This window comes from Macaca nemestrina, chromosome 7 (assembly GCF_043159975.1).
Source record: "Macaca nemestrina isolate mMacNem1 chromosome 7, mMacNem.hap1, whole genome shotgun sequence".
Taxonomy (NCBI): Eukaryota; Metazoa; Chordata; class Mammalia; order Primates; family Cercopithecidae; genus Macaca; species Macaca nemestrina.
Genome location: NC_092131.1, coordinates 1963267 through 1980787, shown reverse-complemented (window position 1 = coordinate 1980787; position 17521 = coordinate 1963267). Strand labels below are relative to the sequence as shown.

Sequence of the window (17521 nt, the reverse complement as noted above, 5' to 3'; positions counted from 1 at the left end):
GTGGCTCACTCCTGTAATCCCAGCACTTTGGGAGGCTGAGGCAGGTGGATCACCTGAGGTCAGGAGTTTGAGACCAGCCTGGGTAACATGGTGAAATCTCATTTCTACTAAAAAAAAACCATACAAAAATTAACCAGGCATGGTGGTGCATGCCTGTAATCACAGCTACTTGGGAGACTGAGGCAGGAGAATCGGTTGAACTCAGGAGGCAGAGGTGGCAGTGAGCTGAGATCACACCATTGCACTCCAGCTTGGGCAACAAGAGCAAAACTCTGTCTCAAAAAACAAACAAAGAACAACAACAACAACAACAAAAACAGCTGATACATTAAAAGAAAAGGATTGTGAAAGGAGGCCAGGCATGGTGGCTCATGCCTGTAATCCCAGCACTTTGGGAGGCTGAGGCAGGTGGATCACATGAGGCCAGGAACTAGAGACCAGCCTGGCCAACATGGCATAACTCCATCTCTACAAAAAATACAAAAACTAGCTGGGCGTGGTGGTGCATGCTTGTAATTGCAGCTACTCGGGAGGCTGAGGCACGAGAATCGCTTTAACCTGGGAGGTGGAGTGAGCCAAGATTGCACCACTGCACTCTGGTCTGGGTGAAAGCAAGGCTCTGTCTCAAAAAAAAAAAAAAAAAAAAAAGAAAAGTTGTAAAAGGATTGTGGAAAAGGGATCTTATGTGGTCAAAGTTGGCTGTGATTGGATTTATTTATCTTTTTTTATGAGACGGAGTTTCACTCTTGTTGCCTAAGTTGGAGTGCAGTGGCATGATCTCGGTTCACTGCAACCTCCGCCTCCTGGGTTCAAATGATTCTTCTGCCTCAGCCTTCTGAGTAGCTGGGATTACAGGCACCCACCACCACGCCCAGCTAATTTTTGTATTTTTAGTAGAGACGGGGTTTCACCATGTTGGCCAGGCTGGTCTTGAACTCCTGACCTCATGATCCACCTGCCTTGGCCTCCCACAGTGCTGGGATTACAGGCGTGAGCCACTGCACCTGGCTGGATTTATTTATTTATTTATGAGACAGGGTCCCACTGTGTTGCCTAGGCAGGAGTGCAGTGACACTCAGTACTGAGGCCTGGAGGCTGGGCTTAAGCGATCCTCCCACCTCAGCCTCCCAAGTAGCTGGGACTATGGGCATGTGCCACCACGCCTGGCTAATTTTTTTTTTTTTTTGGTATGTTTTGTAGAGACAGGGCTTCCCCATGCTGCCCAGGCTAGTCTCAAACTCCTGGGCTTAAGTGATCCACCCTCCTTGGCCTCCTGGAGTGCTGGGACTACGGGTGTGAGCCACCTTGCCCAGCCTGGATGGATTTATTTATAAGGTTTAATTAAAATTAGCTTTAGTATTAACAGTTCACTGATGCAAAAGTAGAATTTGGTCTTCTCTGTTAAAGTGACAGTTTTCTGGAATATTGGTCTGCTCTTGATTCTGGAAGGTTTTTCTTTCTTTTTTTTTTCATCTTTATTTATTTATTTATTTTTGAGACGGAGTCTCGCTCTGTCGCCCAGGCTGGAGTACAGTGGCTGGATCTCAGCTCACTACAAGCTCCGCCTCCCAGGTTCACGCCATTCTCCTGCCTCAGCCTCCCGAGTAGCTAGGACTACAGGTGCCCGCCGCCTCGCCCGGCTAGTTTTTTGTATTTTTTAGTAGAGACGGGGTTTCACCGTGTTAGCCAGGATGGTCTCGATCTCCTGACCTCGTGATCTGCCCGTCTCGGCCTCCCAAAGTGCTGGGATTACAGGCTTGAGCCACCGCGCCCGGCCCCTTTTTTTTTCATCTTGAAAAATACATATTTACAGGAACAATTCCCCATTCTCTGGGACTCTTTAGGAAAAAAAAGGTAAATTTTGGGGAAGTAAAACAAACAGTGGAGACGAGTGTAGCACCATCCCCCAAATCACCAACCCCCAGGTCCCGAGGCTTGGGCTGGGCCAGGGCTGACAGGTGAGTCCAGCAGTCTTTTGAACCCACCCTCTCCTACCTAGAATAGAGACAGGACAGGCTTTCTGTCCCCCATTCCTCCCTCACAACTCCAGGGACATTGAAAGGGTCCTTTGTACTCACCTGCAGGAAACTGGGGAGCTGGGAGAGAGGGATCTGAAAATACACATTTGGTATCAGAAATAAACACTTGTGGGGAGAGGCGGCAGGAAGATACCCCCCCCATCCCTTCCTTCCCACCCACCCCACCAAATATAGGAAGAGATGACTCCCTCTCCCCTATTGAAAATCCCCATTTAGGCCGGGCGCGGTGGCTCAAGCCTGTAATCCCAGCACTTTGGGAGGCCGAGACGGGCGGATCACGAGGTCAGGAGATCGAGACCATCCTGGCTAACAGGGTGAAACCCCGTCTCTACTAAAAAATACAAAAAGCTAGCCGGGCGACGTGGCGGGCGCCTGTAGTCCCAGCTACTCGGGAGGCTGAGGCAGGAGAATGGCGTAAACCCGGGAGGCGGAGCTTGCAGTGAGCTGAGATCCGGCCACTGCACTCCAGCCCGGGCTACAGAGCAAGACTCCGTCTCAAAAAAAAAAAAAAAAAAAAAAAAAGAAAATCCCCATTTAAAAATAGATTATACTATCAAAATGGCAGCAGAGGAGAGACAGGGAGACGTGGAGTACTGGCTGGAGGGGCCCCCCAGACGGGGACCACCCCCAAAACACCCCTCCACTGGGGGGAAACAGGCAGGACCCCAGGGAGTTTGGCAGACAAAGGAATGGCTTCTCAGGGGGAAGAAGAACAAAGGGACATTCCTCCCTGGCCAAAAAGTTGGTTGAAAAAGGATAAGCTGTCTGAGAGAAAGGCTGGGGAGGTGGAAACTTCTATTCCAAGGGGGCGATTCTTCCTTGGCCAAGACTCCCAACCCATTAAATGGTACAAATTCTTCCTGGACCCCTGAGTATGGTCAGGAATAATAGAACGAAATAAACTAACTATTCTACTCACATCCGAAAATGCAGACAGGGCTCCCTCATCTCCCCAAGGGCAGGGTGAGGAATAAAGAAAGGTCTAGGCCAGACCCTGATTGTCTTGTCTTGGGGAAAAAAGTGGGGAGGTGGGGGAGATGTCCTAACCATCCTAAAAGGTTAGGTCAGTCGCCTCCCAGTGGCCTTCGAAAAATAAATAAACAAACCGCCCCTACCACTGAAGTAGGAGACGTGTAAGGGCAGCCACTGGGGGACCGACAGAAAAGAGAGAAGCTGTGGAAGCTGTGTGTTTTCTGTGGAGGAGTTAATGAGAGTCAGTTACTCCTGGGAGTAATTCTTCCCAAGGATCCCCACCCCACCACAATCAGAGCATGAGTCTTTCAGGTGAACTGTTTCTCCTTGAGAGAGCAAGGATGGAGTGACCCCAGAAGGGGTGGTGGTGGTGGTGGTGGTGGTAGTCATGGCTTCTGGGGCCCTGGGGAGAGCACCACCGGGTCGAGAGGCCATCCACGCTGATGGAAGGGATGTGCACCTGGGCGCTGTCGCTGCACGGAAGCTGGCAGGAGAGCTTGGCCGGGCTACGGGGCGCAGTGGGACCCGGGGTGCTCCAGAAGTGAAAGCTGGGAGGCAGCGAGCTGGGTGTCAGCAGCACCGGGGTCCATGTATGCGTAGGAAGCAGGGACGGGGGTCGGCGCCGGCCTCGGCGCCGGGAGGCCGGAGCCAGTTTCCGATCCTGGGGTCCGTTCGGGTCCCGGCCCGCCTAGCAGGCTCGGGCTGAGTGGAAGCTCTAGGTCCCGGGGCTTCTGGCCCTTCTGCGGCCGGGAGATCTCAGGGCTGGAAGCCGCGTGGCCGCCGGCTGCCCTGCGGGGTCCGTAACGACCGCGGGCCTCCGGGCTGGCACGCCCTCGCGTGGAGGGACTCTGGGCTCGGCCTTGGCGGTTTCCGGCACAAACCCTCTCTCTCCCGCAACTTCCGACTCTTCCTTGGGCCCCTCCATTCTCGCTTCTCAAACCCAGCTCCACTTTCAGCTCTTCCGATTTCAGGTTTGGGGCCTCGGGCCGGGTCAGGATGACCTGCAGAGGCAAGCGGGCCTCCTCAGCCTCCAGGCGGGCCTGCAGGCGGCTGGGACTGGGGCTCCTGCTCCCCGGGGGCGCTGCTGCTCCTGCGGGAGCGGCGCTGGGGAGCAGCACAGCAGGCGGAGGCCGAGGGGGCGGCTGTGGCTGCAGAGACTGGATGGTGCGGGTGGAAGAGAGGCCCGAGCGCAGGTACTTGTTCCGGCTGCTGCGCGCCAAACCGCCAGGGCCTGCCCTTCCTGCAGCCTTGGGTGTGCCCGGCTTTCCTGAGACAGTGTTCCCTGGGGCGGCAGGTACGGCAGCAGGGGCCACATTTGCCATGGCGGAGGTAACAGACACCGCTGGTTGGGGCGGGCAGTCCTCGGTGGAGCACCCTGCGACCTCAGGTAGGACACTGACTTGTAGACGAGCTTCTGGCCGCTCTCCTTGCGGACGATGTTCCTGTGATGGTAGTACGGCAGGGCCCGGCGAGCTTGTCGTAATTCATGGTGCTCTTGTTCTTGGGTAGCCCCCGCAGCCGGGCCACCTCCTCTGCATCCACCAGCTTGAATTCACCACCATCCCGTGAAGTCCAGGAGATGTGGCCATTGCCTTGCTCTCTCGGCAGATGTAGCAGAAACTGCCACAGCGTCACAGATGGGTCCATCGCTGGGGGAGCGCTCACGCCATCCCGGGGTACCTGTGTGTTGGGTGGCGGTGGCGCTGGCAATGTTGGCAGCTCCGAGGGGCGGGGGCTCCATACGCTGCCCCACCGCCCCCCAGGCCTGGGTTCTGAGGCGGTGGTGGCGGTCTGAAGGTTTTTCTTTACCTTTTAAGTAATTGGCCTAGGAAACTAAGGTTTTTGTGTTTCATCAAGAGAATTTCTTGTGCTTCATGTTGTCTTTCATTATGTCTTTGATTAATGAAAAAGAGCAATTTTTTTTTTCCGCAAAGATACTTTTCTGAAGTAGAGCTGCCTTTGACTTTGCAAGTCTCCACAAGATATAACAAGACAAGCATCAAAAGTAATGATTTGGGGTGACTTTGCCCTGGTTACATTAATAGTGAGATGTGGGGTAGCTAAGGGAAAGAGAAGAGGAAAAACGGACAGGCCGATTAGGCGTTTTTCTTTAACGTTACTCTGGTGGGATTGGTCCTGGATGAAGGTCCATGACTTTGGAGAGGGCGAGGCCTTTTAGCCTCGGGTATGATGGGTCCACCCCTTCTCAGCGGTCCGACTGCCATCGCGGTCGTTAGGAGCACCAGATAAGGTCCTTCCCAGGTGGGTTCAAGCTTTTCCCCTTTCCAGCTTCTGTTAAGAACGTGATCTCGGGGCTGGTGTTGGTGAACTGGGAATTCAAGGGAGGAGAGGGTAGAAGACAGACTGAATACATAGCTTTTAAGAAACTGATCTTTTGTCTCAAATGTTGGGAGGTCAGCAGTGGAACTTAAATAAGGCAACCCATAAAGCATTTCATGAGGGGATAGGCCGGTGTCTTTTCAGGGAGCAGTTCGGACCCTTAACAGGGCAATGGGAAGACACTTAGTCCACGGTAACCGGGTTTCTAGAATTAATTTAGGTAGGTGGGTTTTTAGAGTCTGGGTCATTCTTTCTACTCTTCCTGGTGAGGGTGGATGCCAGGGAGTATGGTATTCCCCCTTTATTTCTAGCGCTTGGGTTAGCCCTTTAATAATGAGCCTGGTAAAGTGAGTCCCATTGTCTGAATCAATGGTGTCTATTAGTCCAAACCTGGGTATTATATGTTCTAACAGGGCTTTGACGACATTACTGGCTGTTGCATGTGGGAAGGGGAGAGCTTCTGCCCAGTGGGTAAGGTGGTCTACTATCACTAGTAAATACTTGAGGTGGCCTATTGGGGGCATTTCAGTATAGTCAACTTGGACGCTTTGGAATGGCCTTACCCCTGGAGTTTAGGCCGGGCATGGTGGCTCCTGTCCATAATCCCAGCAATTTGGGAGTTCAAGGTGGGAGGATCGTTTGAGACCAGGAGTTCAAGACCAGTCCTGGCAACTTAGTGAGACCCTGTCACTACAAAAAAAAATAAAAAAATTAGCCAGGTGACGTGGCACATGCCTGTAATCCCCACCACTCCGGAGGCTGAGATGGGAGGATAGCATGAGCTTGAAAGGTGGAGGCTGCAGTTAGCCATGGTTGCACCACTGTATTCCAGCCTGGGTGACATAGCAAGAGCCTGTCTCAAAAAAAAAGAGAGAGATTTTAAACTAATTAGGCTTTTTTTTTTTTTTTTTGAGACAGACTCTTGCTCTGTCCCCCAGGCTGGTGTGCAATGGTGAGATCTCGGCTCACTGCAACCTCTGCCTCACGGGTTCAAGTGATTCTTGTGCCTCAACCTCCCAAGTAGTTGGAACTACAGGTGTGTGCCATCACGCCCAGCTAAATTTTGTATTTTTAGTAGAGATGGGGTTTTGCCATGTTGGCCAGGCTGGTCTCAAACTCGTGACCTCAGGTGACCTGCTCACCCCAGCCTCCCAAAGTGCTGGAATTACAGGCGTGAGCCACTGCGCCTGGTCTAACTGGGCTTATTTGATAAGTAAAGTTATAAGGAAAACATTATAAAGTTATAAGGAAAGCAAATAGTATTTGATGCTACATCTTTAAATTATATTTTTGGAAATGTTATTAATGAGTGCTTCAGAAATTATGTGGAAATCCCGGAAATCTGACATGTCCTGGTGTAATTTTATCAGCCATAATTTCAGATATTGTGTTACAGTGTTGTATGTTACAGAAATAACCAGATTTCCTTGTCAATTGTATCATTATTATAATGAACTCTCATCACATCTTTAAAAATGGCCATTTTAAGCCTTTGCCATTCACAGTTACTGTTTTCCTTTGATTCTTTTCTAAAGTCATTTGCAATTAGCTACAGACAAAAGTGGCTTGTTCTTCAAGGAGATTCATGAAAAAGACTCTGACAGTTACTTCGAAATACAGACTGCTGCTGATAGCTTTAAGATCCTACCATTGGACTATGTAAGAATTTTCAGAAATGGAATGAGAAAACTAATGTCATGAAACTCCTAATCCAGCTTCAAACAGAACAAGATTTAATTACATGGGACTGAATGAACCAATCAGGATAATTTTTGTTTTTGAGATGGAGTCTCACTCTGTTGCCCATGCTGGAGTGCAATGGCGCGATCTCGGCTCACTGCAACCTCCACCTCCCGGGTTCAAGTGATTCTCCTGCCTCAGCCTCCTGAGCAGCTGGGATTACAGGCATGCACCACCATGCCCAGCTAATTTTTTTATATTTTTGGTAGAGACGGGGTTTCACCATGTTGTTCAGGCTGGTCTCAAACTCCTGACCTCATGATCTGCTGGCCTTGGCCTCCCAAAGTGCTGGGATTACAGGTGTGAGCCACTGCACCCAGCTGAGGATAATTTTTAAATGACTTTTTGTTGGAAACATTGTTGGTTCTTTAATGTTTTGTTTTCCAGATTTTAGAAAACTTTTTTTCCCTTAAGCTGTCAATAGTTTACAGCAATTTGGTAAGTTACACCTTTGCGAACAGAGATGAAACAACTATTTTCTCCCTTCCTAATCCCTCCAGAGCCCCAAAACGAATAGTGAGTGTTCTTATTGAAGGCGGCCAGCCCCTCCACACCTGTGGGTATTTCTCGTCAGGTGGGACGAGAGATTGAGAAAAGAAATAAGACACAGAGACAAAGTATGGAAAAAGAACAGTGGGCCCAGGGGACCGGTGCTCAGCTTACAGAGGACCTGTACTGACACCGGTGTCTGAGTTCCCTCAGTATTTATTGATTACTATTTTCACTATCTCGGCAAGGGGAATGTGGCAGGAGAACAAGGTGATAGTGGGGAGTAGGTCAGCAGGAAAACATGTGAGCAAAGGAATCTGAGTCACAAATAAGTTCAAGGGAAGGTACTGTGCCCAGATGTACATGTAGGCCAGATTTATGCTTCTCTCCACCCAGACATCTCGGTGTAGTAAAGAGTAACAGAGCAGCATTGCTGCCAGCGTATCTCACCTCCAGCCACAGGGTAGTATTCTCCTATCTCAGAATAGAACGAACGTACGATCAGGTTTTACACCGAGACATTGCATTCCCAGGGACGTGCAGGAGACGGAGGCCTTCCTCTTATCTTAACAGCAAGAGGCCTTCCTCTTTTACTACTCCTCCTCAGCACAGACCCTTTATGGGTGTCAGGCTGGGGGACAGTCAGGTCTTTCCCTTCCCACGAGGCCATATCTCAGGCTGTCTCAGTGGGGGAAACCTTGGACAATACTCAGGCTTTCTCGGGCAGAGGTCCCTGCGGCCTTCCGCAGTGCATTGTGCCCCTGATTAATCGAGAATGGAGACTGGTGATGACTTTTACCAAGCACACTGCCTGTAAACATATTGTTAAGGCAGAGCCTGCACAGCCCTTGTCCCTTAAACCTTGATTCCACACAGCACGTGTTTCTGTGAGCACAGGGTTGGGGCTAAAGTTACAGATTAACAGCATCTCAAGGCAAAACAATTTTTCTTAGTACCAATCAAAATGGAGTTTCTTATGTCTCCCTTTTCTACATGGACACAGTAACAGTCTGATCTCTTTCTTTTCCCTACACTTGTTTTTATGACAATAGAATTATTTATAAAAGTTCAATAAGAATCTGTTCTCCTTGTAACAGGGCACAATTACAGACACTGATGATATTACCAAGGCTTTGACTGGAACGTCATATCTTCAGATATGACCACACAGCTTTAAGGAACTAGGGTTGACTTTAGGGAGCTGATAAACCCCCACTTGGAAAAATTGGCCTGAGGGTTTCCGGTCTTGCAGGTTGAGTAAAGCAGCCCAGCAACCTCAGGGCATTTTGGGGACTGTGAGAAGAAAGGAATTCATCCAGATCTACAGGTACTGAGTGCCAAGTCAGATGGCAAGTCCTTGGTGTGACTTCCCAGCCTCAGGAGGCCTTTACAGTTTAATGTGAGATTCTTTATGAAAAGCTCCAGCAAAGCAATTTTTTTTTTTTTTTTTTTTTTTTGAGCAGAGTCTCATTCTGGCACCCAGGCTGGAGTGCAATGGCGTGATCTCGGCTGGGTGCAACCTCCGCCTGCCGGGTTCACGTGATTCTCCTGCCTTGGCCTCCCGAGTAGCTGGGATTAGAGGCACACACCACCACACCCAACTAATTTTATTTTATTTTTAGTAGAGACAGGGTTTCACTATGTTGGGCAGACTGGTCTCGAACTCCTGACCTCATGATCTGCCCGCCTTGGCCTCCCAAAGTGCTGGGATTATAGGCGTGAGCCACCACGCCCAGCCTCCAGCAAAGCAAATTTAAAGAGAGCCAGTGTGGTCAATTGCTTCTTGTTGCACTTATATAAACAATCAGGCCAAGTTTAGTGAAACTAGACTTACTTTGCAAACATATCACTCCTATTTGGATCAACATTTATGGAAATATGGGAGTGACTGTGGAGAAAAAAATGACTCAATGGAAAACTGCAGGGCACCGTGATGAGATTTCAGCCCTGTTCATTGTTTACGAGGTTTCGTTATTTATCTGCAAACTGGACTGGATCTTGAATTTGTAGGGAAAAGAAAGAGAGGTCAGACTGTTACTGTGTCTATGTAGAAAAGGAAGACATAAGAAACTCCATTTTGACCTGTACCCTGAACAATTGCTTTGCCCTGAGATGCTGTTAATCTGTAATTTTGCCCCAACCTTGAGCTCACAAAAACATGTGTTGTGTGGAATCAAGGTTTAAGGGATCTAGGGCTGTGGAGGATGTGCCTTGTTAACAAAATGTTTACAGGCAGTGTGCTTGGTAAAAGTCGTCGCCATTCTCGATAAACCAGGGGCACAACGCACTGTGGAGAGCCACAGGGACCTCTGTCCTGGAAAGCCGGGTATTGTCCAAGGTTTCTCCCCATGTGATAGCCTGAGATATGGCTTCATGGGATGGGAAAGACCTGACTGTCCCCCAGACTGAAACCTGTGAAGGGTCTGTGCTGAGGAGGATTAGTAAAAGAGGAAGGCCTCTTGCAGTTGAAATAAGAGGAAGGCCTCTGCCTCCTGCCTGCCCCTGGGAACTGGATGTCTCGGTATAAAACCCAATTGTACATTTATTCAATTCTGAGATAGGAGCAATACTGCCCTGTGGCGGGAGGCGAGACATGTTGGCAGCAATGCTGCTTTGTTATTCTTTACTCCACTGAGATGTTTGGGTGGAGAGAAGCATAAATCTGGCCTATGTGCACATCCAGGCATTGTACCTTCCCTTGAACTTACTTGTGACACAGATTCCTTTGCTCACATGTTTTCTTGCTGACCTTTTCCCCACTGTCACCCTGCTCTCCTACCGCATTCCACTTGCTGAGATAGTGAAAATAGTAATTAATAAATACTGAGGGAACTCAGAGACTGGTGTCAGTACAGGTCCTCCGTATGCTGAGTGCCGGTCCCCTGGGCCCACTGTTCTTTCCCTAGACTTTGTCTCTGTGTCTTATTTCTTTTCTCAGTCGTTCATCACACCTGATGAGATATACCCACAGGTGTGGAGGGGCAGGCCACCCCTTCATCTGTCACCGAATGTGGGTGCCTTTCTCTAGGGTGAAGGTATGCTAAGAACGTGAGCATTGAGGACAGTCGACGAGAGATTCCTGAGTATGTCCACGGTCAGCCTTGTGGTAAGCTTGTGCACTCGGGGGAATCCAGGTAACAATGGGACAAACTGAAAGTAAATATGCCTCTTGTCTCAGCTTCATTAAAATTCTCTTAAGAAGAGGGGGAGTTAGAGCTTCTACACAAAATCTAAGTACACTATCTCAAACAATAGAACAGTTTTGTCCATGGTTTCCAGAACAGGGAACTTTAGATCTAAAAGATTGGGAAAAAATTGACAAAGAATTAAAACATGCAAGTAGGGAAGGTAAAATCATTCCACTTATGGTATGGAATGATTGGGCCATTATTAAAGCAACTTTAGAACTGTTTCAAACAGGAGAAGATAGTGTTTCAGTTTCTGATGCCCCTGAAAGCTGTGTAATAGATTGTGAAGAAGAGGCAGGGACGGAATTCCAGAAAGGAACGAAAAGTTCACATTGTAAATATGTAACAGAGTCTGTAATGGCTCGGTCAACGCAAAATGTTGACTACAATCAATGACAGGAGGTAATATACCCTGAAACATTAAAAGTAGAAGAAAAAGGTCCAAAACCATCGGGGTCATCAGGGCTAAAACCAGGATGGCTACCCCCTCCTCAGCCGAGTGAGTGCTGGGGGAGGGAGCCCAAAACCAGGCTCTGCGACTCGCTCCCGGTGCCCATTATTGCCCACATGCAGTTCACTACGGTGAAGGAGCAATTCAGACTCGCCCTGCAGCGTCTGTCTGGGTCAAACAGTGGCTGCTCCCTGAGGAAAATTGGGGGTGCTACATAAAATAGTTAAAAAACTATTTTAAAAAGGACATATTTCACCCACTTTCTCTCTTTAGAATTCTCCAGTGTTTGTAATTCAGAAAAAATCCGGCAGATGGCGCATGCTGACTGACTTAAGAGCCGTTAATGGGGTAATTCAACCCATGGGGGCTCTCCAACCCCGGCTGCCCTCTCCGGCCATGATTCCCAAAGACTGGCCTTTAATTAAAATTGCTCTGAAGGATCGCTTTTTTATCATTCCTCTGGCAAAACAGGATTTTGAAAAATTTGCTTTTACTATACCAGCCATAAATAATAAAGAACCAGCCACCAGGTTTCAGTGGAAAGTCTCGCCTCAGGGAATGCTTCATAGTCCAACTATTTGTCAGACTTTTGCAGCTCAAGTTCTTCAGCCAGTTAGAGGCGGGTTTTCAGACTGTTACATCATTCATTGTGTTGATGATATTTTGTGTGCTGCGGCAACGAGAGACAAATTAATTGACGGTTACACATTTCTGCAGACAGAGGTTGCAAACCCGGGACTGACAATAGCATCTGGTAAGATTTAAACCTCCGCTCCTTTCCATTACTTGGGAATGCAGGCAGAGGAAAGGAAAATTAAACCACAAAAAATAGAAATAAGAAAAGACACATTAAAAACATTGAATGACTTTCAAAAATTGCCAGGAGATGTTAATTGGATTTGGCCAAATCTAGGCATCCCTACTTATGCCATGTCAAACTTGTTCTCTATCTTGAGGGGGGATCCAGAATTGAATACTAAAATCACATTAACTCCAGAGGCAACTAAAGCAACTGAATTAGTTGAAGAAAAAATTCGGTCTGCACAAGTAAATAGAATAGATCACTTAGCCCCACCCCAACTTTTGATTTTTGCTACTCTACATTCTCCAACAGGCATTATTGTTCAAAACACAGATCTTGTGGAGTGGTGCTTCCTTCCTCATGGTACGATTAGGACTTTTACATTGTACTTGGATCAAATGGCTACATTAATTAGGCAAGATTATGAATAATAAAGTTGTGTGGAAGTGACCCAGATAAAATCATTGTTCCTTTAAGCAAGGAACAGCTTAGACAAGCCTCTATCAATTCTGCTGCATGGCAGATTGGTCTTGCTGATTTTGTGGGAATTATTGACAATCATTACCCAAAAACAAAAATCTTCCAGTTTTTAAAATTGAGTACTTGGATTTTACCTAAAATTACCAGACATAAACCTTTAGAAAATGCTCTGACGGTGTTTACTGATGGTTCCAGCAATGAAAAACTGGCTTACACTGGGCCAAAAGAACGAGTCATTGAAACTCAATATCACTCAACTCAAAGAGCAGAGATGGTTGCTGTCATTTCAGTGTTACAAGATTTTAATCAGCCTATTAACATTGTTTCATATTCTGCGTGTGTAGTACAGGCTACAAAGGATGTCGAGACAGCCCTAATCAAATATAGTATGGATGATCAGTTAAACCAGCTGTTTAATTTGTTACAAAAACCTGTAAGAAAAAGAAATTTCCCATTTTATGTTAGTCATATTCGAGCACATACTAATTTACCAGGGCCTTTAACTAAAGCAATGAACAAGCTAACTTGCTAGTGTTGTCTGCATTCATAGAAGCACAAGAACTTTATGCCTTGACTCATGTAAATGCAACAGGACTGAAAAATAAATTTGATATCACATGGAAACAGGTAAAAAATATTGTACAACATTGCACCCAGCGTCAAATCCTACACCTGCCCACTCAGGAGGCAGGAGTTAATCCCAGAGGTCTATGTCCTAATGCATTATGGCAAATGAATGTCATACATGTACCTTCATTTGGAAAATTGTCATTTGTCCATGTGACAGTTGATACTTATTCACATTTTGTATGGGCAACCTGCCAGACAGGAGAAAGTACTTCCCATGTTAAAAGACATTTATTATCTTGTTCTGCTGTCATGGGAGTTACAGAAAAAATTAAAACTGATAATGGGCCAGGATACTGTAGCAAAACATTTCAAAAATTCTTACATCAGTGGAAAATTACACATACACCAGGACTCCCCTATAATTCCCAAGGACAGGCCATAATTGAAAGAACTAATAGAACACTCAAAGCTCAATTCGTGAAACAAAAAAAGGAAAAAGAGAGTAAGGAGTATAACACTCCCCAGATGCAACTTAATCTAGCATTCTTTTTTTTAAAATTTTTTAAACATTTATAGAAATCAGACCACGGCCGGGCGCGGTGGCTCAAGCCTGTAATCCTAGCACTTTGGGAGGCCGAGACGGGCGGATCACAAGGTCAGGAGATCGAGACCATCCTGGCTAACCCGGTGAAACCCCGTCTCTACTAAAAAATACAAAAAACTAGCCGGGCGAGGTGGCGGGCGCCTGTAGTCCCAGCTACTCGGGAGGCTGAGGCAGGAGAATGGCATGAACCCGGGAGGCGGAGCTTGCAGTGAGCTGAGATCCGGCCACTACACTCCAGCCTGGGTAACAGAGCGAGACCCCGTCTCAAAAAAAAAAAAAAAAAAAAAAAAAAAAAAAAGAAATCAGACCACTACTTCTGCAGAGCAACACTTTACTGGTAAAAAGAACAGCCCACATGAGGGAAAACTGATTTGGTGGAAAGACAACAAAAGTAAGTCATGGGAAATAGGGAAGGTGATAACATGGGGGAGAGGTTTTGCTTGTATTTCACCCGGAAAAAACCAGCTTCCATTTAGGTACCTACAACTTACAGAAGAAGTGGCCATCCACCAAGGAAGCAAAGCCGCCGACCTGGGACCAAATAAAGTTGCTGACACAGTTAGCTAAGAAAAGCCTGATAAAAAACAAGGTCTGCAGGTGTATCCTGCGGCTCCAAAGAGACGGTGACCAGGAGAATGGGCCATAATGATGATGGCGGTTTTGTCAAAAGGAAAGGGGGATATGTAGGGAAAAGAGAGAGAGATCAGACTGTTACTGTGTCTATGTAGAAAAGGAAGACATAAGAAACTCCATTTTGACCTGTACCCTGAACAATTGCTTTGCCCTGAGATGCTGTTAATCTGTAACTTTGCCCAGCCTTGAACTCACAAAAACATGTGTTGTGTGGAATCAAGATTTAAGGGATCTAGGGCTGTGGAGGATGTGCCTTGTTAACAAAATGTTTACAGGCAGTGTGCTTGGTAAAAGTCATTGCCATTCTCCATTCTCGATAAACCAGGGGCACAACGCACTGCGGAAAGCTGCAGAGACCTCTGTCCTGGAAAGCCGGGTATTGTCCAAGGTTTCTCCCCATGTGATAGCCTGAAATATGGCCTTGTGGGACGGGAAAGACCTGACCGTCCCCCAACTCGACACCCATGAAGGGTCTGTGCTGAGGAGGATTAGTAAAGAGGAAGGCCTCTGCCTCCTGCCTGCCCCTGGGAACTGAATGTCTCAGTTTAAAACCCGATTGTACATTTGTTCAATTCTGAGATAGGAGCAATACTGCCCTGTGGCGGGAGGCGAGACATGTTGGCAGCAATGCTGCTTTGTTATTCTTTACTCCACTGAGATGTTTGGGTGGAGAGAAGCATAAATCTGGCCTACGTGCACATCCAGGCATTGTACCTTCCCTTGAACTTATTTGTGACCCAGATTCCTTTGCTCACATGTTTTCTTGCTGACCTTTTCCCCACTGTCACCCTGCTCTCCTTCCCTGCTCGCATTCCTGTTGCTGAGATAGTGAAAATAGTAATCAACAAATACTGAGGGAACTCAGAGACTGGTGTCAGTGCAGGTCCCCTGGGCCCACTGTTCTTTCTCTAGACTTTGTCTCGTCTTATTTCTTTTCTCAACCTCTCGTCCCACCTGATGAGAAATACCCACAGGTGTAGAAGGACTGCCCCCCTTCAGAATTCTTCTAGTTTTCTCTAATATCAGGCCACAACTCTGCAAACTAATTTTTCCAATTTTTCCTTCACCGTGTGACTTGGAATCACTGAAATTTAAAACTGAAGCCCTGTGAGCTGAAATGGGACAAGCTGATATAAACTTTAGAGAAATATTCACCACAGATCCTGTGCGGGCAGCTTCCGCAAAACACCTGACCTGCGAATCAGGAAGGCCCTTCAGCTGCCCACCTGGCTGCAGCTGAACATGCTTCAGGCCCAGCGTCTAGAAATCTGGCCTGGTGCCCATGGACTCAGAAACTGCATTTCTGTTAACCTCGGTTTTCATTTATTTTCACAGAATCTCTCCTCTTTAAACGTCCAACTGCTAGCGCCATGCAGCCAAATGTCCTCTTCTACCCAGTCCCAACAGAAAACCCAGCTGGTTCTTAACGAACGAAAGGCCATCCAACAAGAAAACGGACTTATATTGTTCAAGGGAAATGAGAATGTCTCCTCTTTCCTTAAACAGGGTGGACTGACAAAGATTCTCTGCTTGGCTAAACTGCAGTCGGGCTCTGGAACCTTCTCCTAGGCCTGCTTGCACTTCCTCGTAAGAAAAAGGCTTAAAAAAGTACCTGGTGGGGCCCGGGGCGGTGGCTCACGCCTGTAATCCCAGCACTGTGAGGCCGAGGAGGGCAGATCACCTGAGGTCAGGAGTTCAAGATCGGCCTGGCCAACATGGTGAAACCCTGTCTCTACTAAAAATACAAAAATTAGCTGGGTGTGGTGGCATGTGCCTGTAATTCCAGCTACTCGGGAGGCTGAGGCAGGAGAATGGCTTGAACCCGGGAGGCAGAGGTTACAGTGAGCCAAGATCATGCCACTGCACTCCAGCCTGGCGACAGAGCGAGACTCTGTCTCAAGAAAACAAAAAACAACAACAAAAAAACCTGGCTAAGTCACTTTAAAGACCTACTCTTGACATCTGATCACCCTTGATCCTGAGTTTCTCCTCTTCCACCATCTCCCAGGTCTGATCACCCTGGTCTGTCTTCAGCAAGAATCTTCCTGGGCTAGTTTAGCCGGAACCCTCCTTCCCCCCAATATTTCCTCTTGGGAATGTCCGTCCTCTGAGTTTACCCAGCTCCCTGGCTGTCAATCCCCGCCAGCCCATGCTGTGTTAAGAACTGAGCCCCATCTCTCTCCCCCATGGCAGTGGTGGTCCCTGCTCCTGCCGCGACGGACCTGAGTCACGCCTGCCTCTCCACGCTGAACAACTACCATGGAATAGTTTTTTCTTTTAACATTTCTAAACACACTCTTAGGAGGCACCAGCAGCCAGCGTGCGGGAGTTAAGTCCCTGTGCCCTTTGTGTGAAAGTGTCACCGGTTGTCCTGGTCTTGAGGGATGGCTTTCGGGTGTAAACAGCCAGCAGATGGGAGTAGATGCTGGGAGGCTGCCCCAGGCGTCTTGTCTGCTCCTGGGTTCCTGAGACTCTCCCGTCTATGAGAACGTGCAGTGGCACGGGACGGCCGCTGGGGGGCTCCCGAGTCCGGCTCTAGAGTCTCTGTGGCCCTGACACACACACACACACACACACACACACACACACACACACACACACACACACACACACACACACACACACACACTCTCTCTCTCTCTCTCTCTCTCTCTCTCTCTCTCTCTCTCTCTCACTCTCTCTCTCTCTCACTCACTCTCTCTCTCTCTCTCTCTCTCTCTGGAGTGTAGTGGTGCGATGGCGGCTCACTGCAACCTCTGCCTCGCGGGCTCAAGCGATTCTCCTGCCTCAGCCTCCCGAGTAGCTGGGACTACAGATACGCCCCCACGTCCAGCTAATTTTTGTAATTTTAGTAGAGATGGGGTTCCACCGTGTTGGCCTGGCTGGTCTCTCAAACTCCTGACCTCAGGTGACCCCCCCCACCTATGCCTCGAAAAGTGCTGGGATTACAGATGTGAGCCCACGCCCGGCCTCCTTCTGGATACTTCTAATGTCTCTTTGCCTTTGGTGTTGGCAGCTCCATCCGCAAGCGTCAAGGTGTGGACGTGGAGTTTGTTTTTATTTATCCTGCTTGGGACTTGGCCTTCTTGATCCTGACGCATCCTATTATTCAGCAATTTTGGAAAATTCCCAGCCACTGCCTCCCCCGACTCTGTTTCTCCTTTGGACAGAAGAAGCCCTTGCGGGAGCCTCCCTCCAGCCTCCGTGGGGCTG

General features: G+C 48.1%; 1 long non-coding RNA gene and 1 pseudogene across 1 annotated transcript; one reads left to right on the top strand and one right to left on the bottom strand.

Moving 5' to 3' along the window:
* Positions 1–3233: 3233 nt before the first annotated feature.
* Positions 3234–4831, bottom strand: LOC105489872 (ETS domain-containing protein Elk-1 pseudogene; annotated as a pseudogene).
* Positions 4832–9217: 4386 nt separating this feature from the next.
* On the top strand, positions 9218–16967 carry LOC105489873 (uncharacterized). The gene is made up of 3 exons (XR_011625449.1): positions 9218–11973; positions 13975–14066; positions 15644–16967. It is a non-coding gene; the product is annotated as an uncharacterized lncRNA (long non-coding RNA).
* Positions 16968–17521: the final 554 nt, after the last annotated feature.